The sequence below is a fragment of the Ursus americanus genome, chromosome 25 (genome assembly GCF_024610735.1).
Source record: "Ursus americanus isolate L20-20 chromosome 25, mUrsAme1.1.p, whole genome shotgun sequence".
NCBI lineage: Eukaryota > Metazoa > Chordata > Mammalia > Carnivora > Ursidae > Ursus > Ursus americanus.
The window spans coordinates 38,564,266-38,579,325 of NC_142151.1; the positions used below are offsets into that span (position 1 = coordinate 38,564,266).

Here is a 15,060-nt window from a genome sequence, read left to right on the forward strand (position 1 = left end):
GACGTTCACTGAGCCTGACATTTTCTGGAGTATATTGGTGTAAGTGGTGAAAGGTTGTATTTTTTTTTTAAGCTAGACAATCTCACATCTAGAATTCTTCTCAAGAGACAGAACTGACATAGTTCTAATCTGTCAAAAGGTGAAGAAAGTTATTTTCTGCTTGCTAGCCAAAGAAGATAATGAGAAGAGGAATCTGAAACTTGGAATCTCTAATCCATAGATAGTGAGTGCCAAGAATCAATCATGCCTCCAATTGTTTTTTTGTCTTCAGAAATCATCTCCTTTTCTCTCTTCTTCCCTTTCTCTCTCCTTCCCTTTGTTTTCTCTTTCCTTCATTCCTTCCTTCTTCCCTCCTGTTTCCTCCCTCCCTCCCTCTCTCTCTTTCACTAATAAGATTTTCCTTAATTGGAAACTATATCCTAGCATTGAATAGTTTGCCAATCCAGTTCTTATTTTACTTGACTTTTCAGTGGCATTAAACACTATCGATCACTCTCCCGCCCCCCATCTTCTAGAAACACTCTCCTGGGTTCCATTCTCTACTGGTTTTCCAACTAACTTCTCAATTCCCATCGAGACTCTTGTTCTTCTGAATGGCCATCAAATGTTAGAATTCCCAAATGCTCAGTCCTGGGTCCTGCTTCTTCTTTTCCTGCTCTTTTTTTATCCTTTAGCAAGCTCTCGTGACCAAGCCTGAATTCTCATCTACATCACTGGGGCTTGAAAATTTAAATCTCTAGCTTAGGTATCTCCTTTGACTGCTAGGACACATGTATCCTTATATCTCCACTTGATGGTCTCAAAAACACTTTTAAGTTCACCATGAACAAGACCAATTAATCTTGTCGCAGTTGCAGTGACCTGGGCATCATTCTCTCAAACCCCACATCAAATCCATCAGCCACTGTGATATTCCCCACATCCATTCACTGCTCTCCATTTCTGCTGCCACTACTGGTCCTGACTTAAGTTTGCCTGGTAGATTGCAAGAACCTCCTAGCAGCTCTGCCTGCATCTTTTCAGCCTTCTTAAATTATTATAAGTATGCCATGCAGTTTAAGTTGTGACAATAGGGACAAAAAGAGCCTCCAATGTATTCAAGTCCAGGCACGCAATAAGCTCATAGTAGGTACTTGTTGCCTGTTGTGTTTCCCTGTAAGGTGGGATGCCCAGAGCCTCGGCCTATAATAGGGTGAGATCCTCAGGCTGGCATTACCTCTAACTCCATCTCCTCTTTCTTCAAACTTCAGGACAAAGGCCAGAGAAATTACGTTTTTGCAATATCAGGGACAAAGTGAACTGAGAACTGGTTGAAATAATCAGTGATACATAGTTTCTGTCTTAGCTCAAAAGATAACAGAGAGAAGGACAAGAGCAATTATAGTAGTTTTCATCTAAGTTTACATACAGATGCAGATGAATAAATGCATAATTGTAGGTATGTTATGCACACCAAGAATACACACACACACACACACACACACACACACACACACCCACACACCCCTCATATCCAGTTCCTAATTCAGGCCTGATACATAGTAAATATTTGTTGAGTAATGAATGAAACAAAGCCAGCTCCTTATCAAGTTTGTACAAATTATTAGCTGCTTGCATAACCCATTTGTAGATCAGCAGAAAATGAAATCAAAACAGAACAAATCTAGTTAAGATGCATTCTTAAAGAATTCTTTTTCAAAATTCTTTTTCAAAATAATTTCAAAATGTATCTAGGGATACATTTCTCTCACACAAATTCTTAGAGAGAAATAGGACTTTACTTATTGAATCTTCTTTCCTATACTATCCCTTCAGTTGTCATCCTCAGAGGTAAGTATCCTTCTTTTTCACTTTATAGATTAGAAAACTGAGGCATATCTAAGTTGCAGAGTTCAAACTTGAATCTAAAATTTATAAAACTAAATTGAGAAAAAGGCAAATAATTACACAACAGGAAATTTCCTTTAAGTCTGATGTTTCATACTAGTAATATCCCCCAAACTCAATGATATTATAAAAAATATACAACCAAGATGCAAAATTGTTAAGTGTTTAGTTCTCTATAGATTGATCTATAGATTCAATGCATTCCCTGTCAAAATCTCAGGAGCTTATTTTTGTAGAAATTGAGAAGCTGATTCTAAAATGTATATGAAAATGCAAATAACCTAAATGATCAAAATTACATTCTTATAGGGGAAATTGTGTATTTATAAGGAAAAATAAACTTGATCCTTACCTCACACCTTATACAAAATGGTTCTTAAACCCAAGAACAGAGATGATAAAAATTCTAGAAGAAAGCATAGCAAAAAAAATCTTTGTGTCCTTGGTGTAGGTCCTTAGATAGACACGAAAATCTTGACTATTAAAGAAAAAAACCCAGTAAATCGGACAATTCAATGAAAAGCCTTTGTTCTTCAAATGACACCCTTAGGAAAATGAAAAGACAAAGCCACAGAATGGGAGAACATGTTTTTACAATGCATATATGTTGGTTATCTATTGCCACATAGCAAATCAGCCCCAAACATAGCAACTTTAAACAACAAAATTTGTTATGTCACATTTCCAAGGGCCAAGAATCTGGGACATCGCAGGTAAGCTGGTGGTTGGGGGTGTAGTCATTTCAAGGCTTGGTTAGGGGAAGAGTCACTTCCAAGCCCACTATGTGGCTGTTGCCAGAAGATCCACTAGCACGTGTGTTCACAGAAACTTCATTCATGATAGCTTCTAAAGAGCTGGAGATCACCCAAATGTCCATCAACAGGTAATGGAGAAACCAAATGTGGTACATCCATGCAATGGAGGACTGACGACCCACCGATACAAAGGAACAAATTACTAATGCCCAAAATAACATGGATGAATCTCAAAATCATTAAGGGAAAGAAATCAGACACATAAGAGAACATACTGTGTGAATCCAAAGATACAAAAATCTAGGAAGTGGAAACTGACCAAAAGCGACCAGAGCAGATCAGTTTTTGCTTTAGGCTGTGGGTAGAGGGAAGAGTAGAACACAAGGAATCTTTTGGGACGGGTGGAAACATGTTATATCTTGATTGTCAGTGTGGTTTCAGGAGCACGTACATCTGTCAAAACTCATTGATCTGTATACCTTAAATGGATGAGGTTTTCTGAATATGAATTCTATCTCAGTTAAGCTGCCTTTAAAAAGATGAGATGGGAAATGTAAAAAGAAATAGTTTTACATCTTTAAAATTATTAAATATCACTTTGCGTGAGCACATTCACCATTTGCATAACTCGTGGCTGGTGGAGCACTGACGTGATCTGACTTTCAGTGTTCTGGTCTGTGAAATGTGTGTATCTGGCAGAGTTGTAAGCAAATGGCGGGGGAGCGATGGGCTGCTGTGCTGGGTTAGGCAATTCCTGAGGCTCCTTCCATTTGATGCATAGTCCTGTCTCCTGTCCCCACCTGGACAAGAGCCCAGGCCTTGGAATTTGACAGACCTGGATTTGATTCTGGCTCTGCTATTTCTAGCAGTGTGACCATGGGCCAGTTACTAAGTCTCAGTTTCCTTAGAGGTAAAATAAGGATATTATACCTACACTGAAATGAGTTGACATATAAAACATCCAACACACAAAAAAAGAAGGCACAGAGAAGCTGTTTGATACATAATCATTTTCTCCCTTCCCCTTCCAGAAAAGTCTTAACACCATCAAGTTTGAAATTATGAGCCCAGGAAAATGAGCATTTTTCATTATTTGTCAACAAAACCTGTATCTTTTGGCTGTGTAGGCAAAGTGTAATGGCAGACTGAGTAATAAAAATATATTGAAGGACAAAAGTAAAAGAAAGGTGAAATCTTTTTATTTTAAATCCTTTCTTTGTTTTAAATCAGTACTTCAAATTCTGGAGAAACAGTCACTTCTTCAAAATAGGAAGAGGCACTGTAGGCTATGTACCTACCAACACTTTATTGACAAGCCTAACTTTACAAATGGAAGCTGTGGGACAGTTGATGATTAGTGCCCTCGCCTGTGAAACTATACAGGGAAACCCGGAGCACAGACTCACAACAAAACAGAAGCTCAGTCACAGTGTTACACTGTCCATTTCACCTCTATTGATGTTGTCAGGTTCTTTTTCCCAAATTGGTGAATACTACCTATGCCTTTCCTGGTCTAAAATCAATATGAGCTGTGTAATATTTGGATCAGAAAAGCAAATACTAGATATTGGATATGGAGTGAAAAATGCAAGAAAAATAATTTAAAAAAATAGAAAGTTATTATCTCCCTGCCTGATTTAAGAGGGGGTCAAAAAAAAGGAGGTCGTATGCTTGTAGGATTTGAATTATTTTCATTGTGTTTATTACAGTTTGTTGACTATTTCACAGATGAATTTCAAATGTTAATTAGGGTTGTTTTTTCATCTCATCAATCAGAGCACACATCCAGGGTGTGTTTTTGCTAGTTGGTGCAATAGCTTATTGTCAGTTATGTTAAGACCCATTTCAACCAACTCAGTGAGAGTAAATGTTCTTAAAAACAAGTTCAACTTTCAGCAGATAATTTAATTTGGCTAGTAGATATTGAATGTCTACTTTGTGCAGCTTGTGGTTGACTCGAAGCCTCCCTGTTTCTGCTCCATCCTCCGCTTCTTTCTCATGTCATTTTGTTTGGTTCACCTTTCTTTATTATATCACATGTTCCCTGTTGAGAAGCAGGTTAGGACTTATATTGCCAATGGACACCTTCACCTGTGAGTTCCCCGTATACACAAGCGCAGTGTGGAGTGTGGAGTGGAAGCAAGCTACAATCCAGTTCCACTCCATAGAGAAAACTCAATGTTTATCACGTCTCATGTCTCCTTGTACCTTTTCTTCTCATCTAGATGAGTGAGAGGTGTTGGAAATGGATGCAGGTGGAGTTTGGGACCCTGCCTAGGACACACCAGCAGGTAATGAATTCAAGGTCACCCAAGGCTTCAAGTGCTTAGCAATTTCTCTGTTGGTAAGCACAACCAAGAAATTCGAGAATTTCTTCTGTAAGTGCCAACAAGCCAGGGGCCCTGTGTAGGTTTCAGAGACTTTAGAACGGAAAAAAATTCATGTTCACATGAAACCACCCTTTCCTTTCCAGTTTTTCCATTAGAGTGAATGGAAGTTATAACCAGGCCCAATCTTCTGAAACATTGAGAGGGAATTCAGTGGCTCAGCTTTGCAAAGACATAAATATCCCCCTCTGAGGTTGAAAATGGAACAACCAGGCCGTAAATTTGAGCTCTGTGATGTTTGCCCCAGCCTCTAAGGAATATGCAATGAACCTTGTGTAAATAGAAAGCTGAATAGCTTGTTTTGTCTGGGATGACTTATGTGTAGGGCTGCCTAGAAATGACAGAAGTAGACCAGATGACCCTTCAAATTCTCCCAGAAGCCTTTTATTTATGAGTTCTTGGCAGGACATTCCAGGTTCTCCCCAATTGTGTCCAAACCATCTGCCCAACTTCGTGAACTTGATTCTTTCATGTAAAATTTTTATTTCTGTCAATTTGATATTTTAATAATAGCCCATTCATCAACCCCTTTCTCTTCCATACAACTTATTTATTTATTCAACAAGTATTTACTTAGTACTTTCTCTGTGCCAGGCACTGTTCTAGGTCCCGGAACCAAGTTGTAAACAGACAGAATTCCCTGCTTTGTAGAGTTTATGTTTTAGTGGAAGGAACATCGAATAAGATAAATATTCAAGATAAAGATTAGATAGTGGTACATACTAAAGAGAACATCTAAAGCAGGAAAAGGCAATATGAAACTTTAGGGAGTGGTAAGGGTTGAAATTTTAGATAAGGTAGGCAGGGAAGCCCCTACCGAGAGGGTGGTTTTTAAGTAAAGACCTGAAGGAAGTGAGGGGGTAAGCCACTTGCATATCTAGGGGGAAGCATTCCAGGCAGAGGGAACAGCATGTGCAAAGTCCCTGAGGTGAGAACACATGGGGTTGTCCCTGCTGTACCTTTGCCCTCTACATATTTTCCTGTCATGTCCCTTTCTTTTACAAACTCTACTTCCTTTATACTTCTTCCACAGAATCTTCTGCATTCAGTATTTGATCTCTTCCTACTCCAGATTCTTGAAGCATTTTTTTGGTTTGTACCAATTCTATTATATGTAGGATAAGCTGCCTTCTAAATCTAAGTGTGTGTGTGTGTGTGTGTGTGTGTGTGTGTGTGTGTGTACATCTCACCAAAGTGTAAACCCATGAAGGACTGGGGCCATGTGTCCTGAAAGGGCCTGTGGAGGGCTGGAGGGCATCGTGATTTTTGATACCATTGCTGCTTTCAAACTGTAAGGATGTGGAACTTACCTTACCTTTAGAATTATGGTGGTGCTACATTTTAATAGTTAGCCTCTTTTAGACTTTCCAGCAATGGGCCCAAAGGTCCTAGGTCATTTCTTCGGGAATGTTCTTCTCCATTATCATCTGGCACTCTTTAAACAATGATTGAAAACTAAAATCTGGGGAATTTTACCCCAGAAAGAGTTTTGAACTGGCTGTTACTTTTGAAAGAGGACTTTTCAAAGATGAGGGAAGCTTTTTAATATAGAAGGTTTTAATTAAAGGAATATGCCATGAAGATTTGTTTTTCTGGTATAAGTGCCATTTTACTCATTCTTGATATGTGTGTGTGTGTGTGTGTGTGTATACACCACACATGTCTATATATTTACATATATTGCATATGTGTGTATATATTATATATGTGACATCATATGGATTACGGCAAATTCTTTAAGAATACATAAATACTTGTGGTATATTACTATATCAGTATCAGAGATAAGCAGATTGAACTAAAGCACTGTTAGATGCACCATTAAACTGTACAAACCACTCTAATGAAACTTCAAATGTATTTGGGTAGCTTCGTTTTACTCTTCACAAAAGGAAAATTTAGGTTAAGAGAAAGTCTTCTTTTGGTTTGTTAAGACATGATGTATGATGGTTAAATCTTAAGTCCAGACTTTTCATGTCCTCGGAGAGTTTCAGATCTTTTTTTTGACTCCAGCTATTGCCCTCGTGTGGCCTTTGCGGGAGGCCATCTCCCAGGGGGCTTCTTCTCAGCCATGCAGCTGTGAGCAAGTCTCCACCAGGAGAACCCGTTTCAAGATCCACGAGGAGAGAATCCTCTTGAGACTTTCAGAAACTTGTGTCATAGAGAGTACCAAGAAATCTTCAGATAGGTAAAGACATTTTTCAGTAAATGACTCCAAGACTGGATTCCCAGTTGAAGGTATCTCAATGATGTCATGTCAGGAAATGAGGCATATCAAGCTCAGCTGTGTGCTTAGGGTGCTGCATTGTCCGTACGTTGGATTCCGGGAGCATTATCTCATGCCAACTATTATGACTTCATTGTTACTTCAGTTCCCTCTCTAGTTATTTTTGAACCTTATCTCTTGCCTTCCCTGGAGCGAAGGGCTCACCTGTCCCCTATTTACTCCATCCATTAATTTAACCAATATTTATTTTCATCTATAGTATGCACTGGGACCATGGCAGAGATGAAATGACAATTTCTGCTTCCCCAAATTCACAGGCTCCAGGAGAGTCAGGCAGGCCATTCCAAGAGTAGTGGAGGTTTTGCCAATGGAAGCAGAAAGAAAAGGATGCCCCAGGCTTGTATAGGGGGTACCCAGGGAAGACTTCCCCAAAGAAAGCAGTGGTTAGCCAAAACTGAAAGTAAGTAGGAATTTTCCAAGTGTTGGAGGAAGAGTTGGAGTTGGAAGAGTTGGAGGTAGGAAATTCCAGGGAAGGAAATACAGGCTGGCTTCAGCAGGGAGCAGCAGGGAGCTGTTTGGCATGGCCCTGGCTCAGTGCAGGGAAGAGCGGTAGAAGATGAAGCAGGATGAGCACATGGAAACTTCTTTGTGAGTGACATAGTGTGCTTAGATTTTATCTTACAGGAAGGGAAAAAAATGGAAGAACTTTTTAAGAGGATAGTGATGGAAACATATTTGCAAATGAAAGATAATTATTTTAGAGTGGATTTCTAGGAGAGGGTGAGACTAGAGGCCAAGAGACCAGTTAACAGGCAATTGCTACTAGTAAGTGGCAGAGCCAGATTGAAATCCAGGTGACCTGTCTCCAGATGAGTGCTCTTGACTGGCACCAAGCTGCCTGACTTGCACAGGGTTAAGGAATGGAGTTCAGGAGGCCACATACTTAGGTTTAAAACCCAGCTCTGACCCGTAGGAGAGTGGGATTATTGTCAGGTCACTTCATCTCTCTTTGCCTCAATTTTCTGGTCTATAAAATGGGAGAATATAAATATAGTACCAACTGTATGATTTGTGTTTGTGAAGATTAAGTGGGTAACTATTTACAAAGTTCAAATAATAATGCCAAGTATATAGTGAGCATCATGTAAATGTTGGCAATGATGATGGTGGTGGTGGCTGTGGGGTGATGATGATGGCAATTGTGTCTCACGGCAGTTCCCATCGGGGGCAGCTCAGCTGGAGGTGACACGGTGTATCCTCAAGTCCCAGTAGGTAATGGATTTCTGGACATTGTAGGAACTGATCAGTTACTCTGGATAGAAATGACTCCACTCTTCTCAAATTCTCCTGGGTATGATCTTGACAGTATATTGGCAGTGAGGTTGCCAGTGAGTTTCCAGAACACTAGGTACACCCACATCCGGAAGCAAGTTGAACTTTCCAAGAGGCGATACAAATGGTTACCCGATTATCCCCTGTTGCAAAATTCTCAAACACTGACGGTGCATGAGAATCACCTGGAGGATCTGTTAAGCCAGATTGCAGGATCCCACTTTTAGAATTTGTGATGCAGTAGATCCGGAGTCTAAGGCTTTGCTTTTTAAACAAGTTCCAGGGTGTTCTGATGCTCTCAGTCTAGGGTCCAGACTCCAGGAGAACCTTCGCCCTGTTGGGTGCTCTGCTGCCTTGCATCGGAGAGAGTGAATGAGACACAGCATCCTGGCTTCCTGCTGCCTCCCAGACCCTCCCTGCTGAGCAACTCTCTGGATTCCCTCACTGTGTCACATGCACTGGCTCTGCCAACTCCTCGTGTGTGCACACTGCTTGGATCTTTTTTTCATCTGTATAGCCAGGAGATTGGACCACATCTCTAGGCCTACAGAATCCGAATTCAGAACTTCTGGGGCTAGGGTCTGGGAACTGGCATTTTAATAGAACTAGCTATTGCCAGGACCCCTTTCAGCTCTGACATGCGGGTTTCCGGACTCCTCCAGGGGCAGCTCTCCAGCTACCTCTGAGACTAGGGGCTGCCTCCTGACGATGAGAGGGGAGTTCCCTGGCAGAGTGCTTCTGATTTTGACTCTGCTTATATCTGGGGCCTAGGCCTTTCCAACCCAGGGGGTGGAAAACCGTCAGCCAGCTCAGCCGGAGTCTCACTGCTAGGCATCGTCTTTCAGCCCCATCTTCTGACACCACCTTCCTGCCCAGGCCCCATCCCTTTGGCGTCGGTGTCTCATAGGATGATTGCCTGACCTGCTCCATCTGCCTCTGCCTTTGGCCACGTACTCTTTTCTAATAGGCAACCCCGGGCTTGACCACCTACACGCTGTCAGTAGGCTAGCAAACCCCCATCCCCTGGTGATTCTGCTCCGCTGCTCAGCCAGTAGTTTGGGGCTGGCCCAGTACCGATGAGTACGACTGAGAAGCCAGCTAGCTAGCCAACTAGCAAGCGTGGATTGTGCTCAAACTACGCGCCAGCTCTGGCCTAGGCACTGGTGACACAGCACTGAAAAGACACAGACCCCACCTTCAAGGAAGACATTTGCCAGTGGGGTTGAAGACAGAAAATAAATACATAAACCACAAATAAGGATGAGGATTTCAGGTAGTGCTCACCAGGACGGAATCCGTGAGTCCCTGCTCTGCATATGGCTTCCTTCTTACACACTCTGTAAGCCTGTGAAAGTCGTATCGTATGATATCCTCATCTTATGAAGAAGAGACCTGAACTGAAGCCCAGAAGTTAAATAACTTACTGAGGGAATCCGTAAATACTGGAAATACATAGAGTTCCCGCAAACAGGGAATGCTGAAGCATGTTGTTGGGGAATTACAGGAAACCACTGAGGAGTCTTTACAAAATGATTTGATAGATAAATAGATGCTAGGTTTGGGTTATATATATAAATATGTACATATTTATATATATATAATGGTGATATAAATGTGTAGATATACACCCCCAGGAAAAAGATCTGGATGGACATACACCAAAAGTTCCACTGGGAGGGGCACTTCGGTGGCTCATTCAGTTAAGTGTCTGACTCTTGATTTGGGCTCAGGTCATGATCTCAGGGTTGAGAGATGAAGCCCTGCATCCGGCTCCCTGCTGGGTATGGAGCCTGTTTAAGATTATCTCTCCCTCTCCCTCTGCCTCTCCCGTCTCCCTCTCTAAAGAAGAAAGAGCTCCACTGGGAATATGTCTCTGAAGAGGAACGTGAGATTGGTGGGAATAAAGGAGGACTCACCCTTTTTCTAATATTGTTCTGTGTTGTTTGGGTTGCTTAAAATGAACATGTACTCATATATTACTTAATTAAAAAAAATAAGTATCAATACCCTTATACAGTCAGTGTGCTGGAGGGGGATTTGAATGCAGAGCTAGTATGCTTTTAACCGCACCACATGTCGTCTCTGGGCAGACACGGAGGCACCATCACACTCCGTGTTGGGCAGAGAAGTGTGGGTGGAATGCTCTGATGGGGGAGGCGGGCACATCAGAAGCGGAGTCACACGGTTCTGCCACTCATTTCTCCATCACCCTCACTGGAATCACTTGCTCAAGTGCCTACCCCTCTTTGTTTTGGAAGAAAACAGGTAACTCTGACATTTTTCATTTGCGATTTTGGTTTTGCATTTTCTAGTGAACTAACGGATCACAAACCAAAGTTCGCCAACATCACTAGATAATGAATGCAAAGTGAGCTGTTTTGGCAACTCAATGCTTCTGATAACCGCAGTCAGCCTGGGTATGATGGGTTTGTGTGTCATTCTCTAACTCGAATTTCCAGGATCTGGCTCCTGCCGTTTGGCGAGCTTGCTGGCTGCACCTGTCTGCAGAGCTGGGCCGATGAGTCCCTGGAACAAAAGCCTGGTGAAAATGACAGGGCAATCCCTAGGATGGGAAAGAGGGAGAAATTTAAGCTACCTCATGGTGGTGAGCAGCCTCCGTATCATAAAACACTTACTTTTCGAGGTGGGGCAGGTAGGATTTCAGTGGCATGGTGCGTAATCACCCTCTAGAGGGACCGCGTGTACATTTCAGTGGCAGAGAAAGAAAATCACTCTGTTCTCCCATGGTTAATTGTTATTAACAATTTAAATATTGCCTCATCATATTACATATTTTTGCTTACATCTAGGGACCTACATAAGGAAGTCCTTAAGTATGAGGTTTTTGGTCAATAATCCTTCCTTTAGAAAAAAACTGCATAAAAGCTCAAATTGAATCCTAACTCGTAATTCTTACGTTGGATTCTATTAGAATATCCCTTTTTGAGGCTTTCAAATATTTTAGAGTGATAGACGAATGTTAATCTTAGCAACATACCAGTGACGATGGCAGACCAAGTGTATTGTCTTTGTTCGGTATAACAAATACTTGTTGAGTTCCTGTCAATTCAGGGCATAGCACTAGGTGCTTCGGAGGTAAAAACAAAAATAGCAAAACAAAACAAAACAGAACAGAAACCTCTTTCTTCTTTTACCATTTAATAGGGATATTAAATAGTCACACATTTATATAATGCAAATTAAATATTTAAAATATCATGAGCTGCAGGAAATGCAACAGAGGCCAAGCAGAGGGAGTGTTTCATCTGGTTGTGGAGATTTGGGGGGATGTTAAGGGAAGGAGGGGGAGGATGGAGTTTCGAGTGTGGCCGAGAGCAGGGCCATCTGTTTGGAGTCAGGGAGGGTGACGCTTTGGCTCCGTGCGAAGTCACTGCAGGACAAGCATGCTGAGGCTAGTCTCGAAACACTTCTCATTCCCACATTGGCTGGCTACCAACTCCCACGGACATGGTGTCTCAGAGGGAGCGTCACACCTCAGAACTCCCTGTATGTGAAAGGACAGAGAGGCCGTCCCAATGGACAAAGCTTTAAGACGGCTTTGTTGCCTGCATTCTCTTGTACCCTCCTCAAACCATTCCAGAGTTGGGAGTCTGGGGATGAATGGACATGCCAGGTGGTAGCTTAGAGAAGGCAGCTTTGGTCCTTTGGACCTACCAGGGCTGCACACCTGCTGAGGTTAAAGGAAACCAAGAAAAGCTGGGCTTCTGCCATCTTTTGGAGTGAGTCGGGTGAGGTGGCAGGCAGGGCCGTGACTGGGAAAGCTTGTACAGAGGACAGGAGAGGCACTGGCCACTCAGTACGAGGATAGTCAAGGGACGTGGGGTACAGGGTTGTCAGCGCTAAAGCCGAAATGTCATTGATGTTGCTCTCCAGAAATGAGGTTGGTAAGCATGCTTACGTGACAAACAGCTTAGGTGTGCAAACTGAAGATCAGGAGAAGCCTTGCCTCCCTTGTTTGTGAGCGGGACACTCAGGAAATTCTGTTTTCCATAAAAGTGAGCGCCAGGGTTGTTGCTGGCCATTGTCCTGATAGGTGTGAGGCGATTTACATAAGAGATGGTTCTTGGGCTAAGTGTCCGTTGCCTAAAAGCTCACTCTTTTCAGCCATATTACCAAGAAGACAGTGAGCAGTACATTTCTGCCTCTAACCCAATTCCCACTGGAGCCAGGAGGCTGAAAAGCATCTGGTTGTTGGACATGGTGTCGAGAAAGGGGGTTAAAATTTTACTCTTGGGTTGAGATGGGAGCAGCAGTCTGCGATCCTGCAGAAGAGAACCTAGGGAGCATGTGGAAAGAGAGAAGTGATGAGTCATGCCTTACCACCTCAGGTCATGGCCGTTTCTCGTGTTTGTGTGATAAAGTCTCTAGGTCTCTACTGGCCTATTTATTTGCTTTTTAAAGCACACAAGTATAAAATGTGTTATAATTTGTCTAACCTTGGCTATTAGGAGGTGCTTTAGGTGTCCTTCATGGAAGGGAGTAAGAAATGAGGGAGGTACCGGACACCAGGGTCTCCCCATTAGTTCCTCCTATACTTTACCTTAAAGCTTAAATGTGTTCTCTGAGCTTTATTTAATTTTCTGCATAAACATCCAGTGTTGATGCTTCTTTTTTTTTTAACTACCTTTTTGATTTTAATTTTTTAAATAATACTGACAATGCCTTTAGAAATTATTTTGTATCATTTTGGGACACCTGGGTGGCTCAGTTGGTTAAGCATCTGACTCTTGATTTTGGCTCAGGTCATGATCTCATGGGTTATAAGACTGAGCCCCATGTCGGGCTCCACGCTCAGTAGGGAGTCTGAAGATTCTCTCTCTCTCTCTCTTCCCCTCCCCCCACTCACACACTCTCTCTCCCAAATAAAGAAATCTTAAAAGAGTTTTTTCAAAATAAGTTATTTTGTATCATTTTAAGGTGCTAGGTTTTTAAAATAAGTTTTTAATTTTTTTATTTCAAAAACAGGCTTTTTATTTCAGAAGATAAGTAATTTTATGTAAATATTCTTGAGGAAAGTAGGTAACTCTCTCTGACATATTTTCATTGTGATTTTGATTTTCACTCCATCGTTAGCTACTTTAAAGGACCTGCAAACCAAAGTTTACAAACACCACTAGTTAATCTGGATAATGGATGCAAGGTTAACTGTTTTGGCAACTGAGTGATCCTGATAACTGTGTAACTCCGAAAAGCACTTTAGTCAGGGGGCAAGAGAAACCCAATAGGGAAAGTTTGGTGAAGTGAAAATGTTAAATTATTTTCTAGCACTGATGTTATTTGGTTCCTTAGCACTTTCCCTTATATCAATTCTTTCTTTGTGTCTTCAGAATAATAATATCTGGGTTCTGCAGTTTGTCCAGAGAAAATAATTTCATCTCCCTTCTTTAAAACCAAATCAGAATGCCATCAGTTACCTTTATTTACCTGAATTTATCAGGTATGTGAAATTTAACCCCGGGGGCTACAAGCATAGCCTTCTGACATTTATTGTCTTGCTGAAAGGTGAGCAGAGCTTACAGCTTTGCTGTTGCCTCCATGATTTTAGAGATTATCTCTGGTCGACAACTGACCTGGACCCTAATGCTTTTTTAGGTGGTTGTGTTTGTCTAGACAGAACCAGGCAGAGATAGCATCATTCCCACCGCGCCTGATTTAACTTGGCCTTGGATGATATCACAGACAGGGTTGGAACCTTTCACAGTAGATTACATCAATTTAACCATTATTTCAAGATTTTATCTTTTTGTTTCAACAGCTTAGCTCCAGAGATAACATTTTATAGACCCGTGCTCCTTCTACACAAATGTTACTGCCATTTGGACCTGTTCTGGTGTCTCTCCCATAGACAATGGATTTTACTGAGTCATCCTTGGTCTGGTTTTCCCAGATCCTCACTGGGTTATTTGTGATAGAGCTGGGGCCACCAGTGAAATCTCTGATTCTTGGCCACTGATTTTATCTGTGCAAAGCAGACCAGAATAGATAAGGGTGCAGCTGTTTACAGAAACTCTTTACCACCATGCCGGGGAGCACGGGCTTAGACTATTAGGGTGATAAATGTATGAGAGGTGTGTGTGTGGGGGAGCTTTTTTTGGCATTTAATTTGATTCTGATTACATGGCTACCTTCCATGTTATTTGGATAGGATAAAATCTCTAAAGTAATGTCCACAGAAGTAAACAGCTGATTGATCAAACAGTCTTGGGTGGTTCTTTCACCCAGATATCTGCACAAAATCTAGCTGTAAGGGTTGGGCCGTGACACTCGGGTTCCTGGTGAGAGGGTGCCAACTTTTCCTTCTCAAGATTGTGTTTATTCCCCACTTCTTACTTGGCAACAGAGAACAGCTCCCCTGGGTCAGCAGAGCCAGAACAATTGGGAAGGTTAAAATTTAATATATTTAGAGCTAGAAGAGCCAATTTTGACAATTTAAGCAAAAGATTATTTTCTT

General features: G+C 41.7%; 1 long non-coding RNA gene across 1 annotated transcript in view; it reads left to right on the top strand.

Moving 5' to 3' along the window:
* The window catches only part of LOC123794822 (uncharacterized), a 152,020-nt gene that overhangs the window by 41,506 nt on the left and 95,454 nt on the right, over positions 1 to 15,060 (top strand). The window contains exon 4 of the long non-coding RNA XR_006780262.2: positions 4,868 to 6,121. This is a non-coding gene — a long non-coding RNA (uncharacterized LOC123794822). The remainder of the gene's footprint in view (positions 1 to 4,867; positions 6,122 to 15,060) is intronic.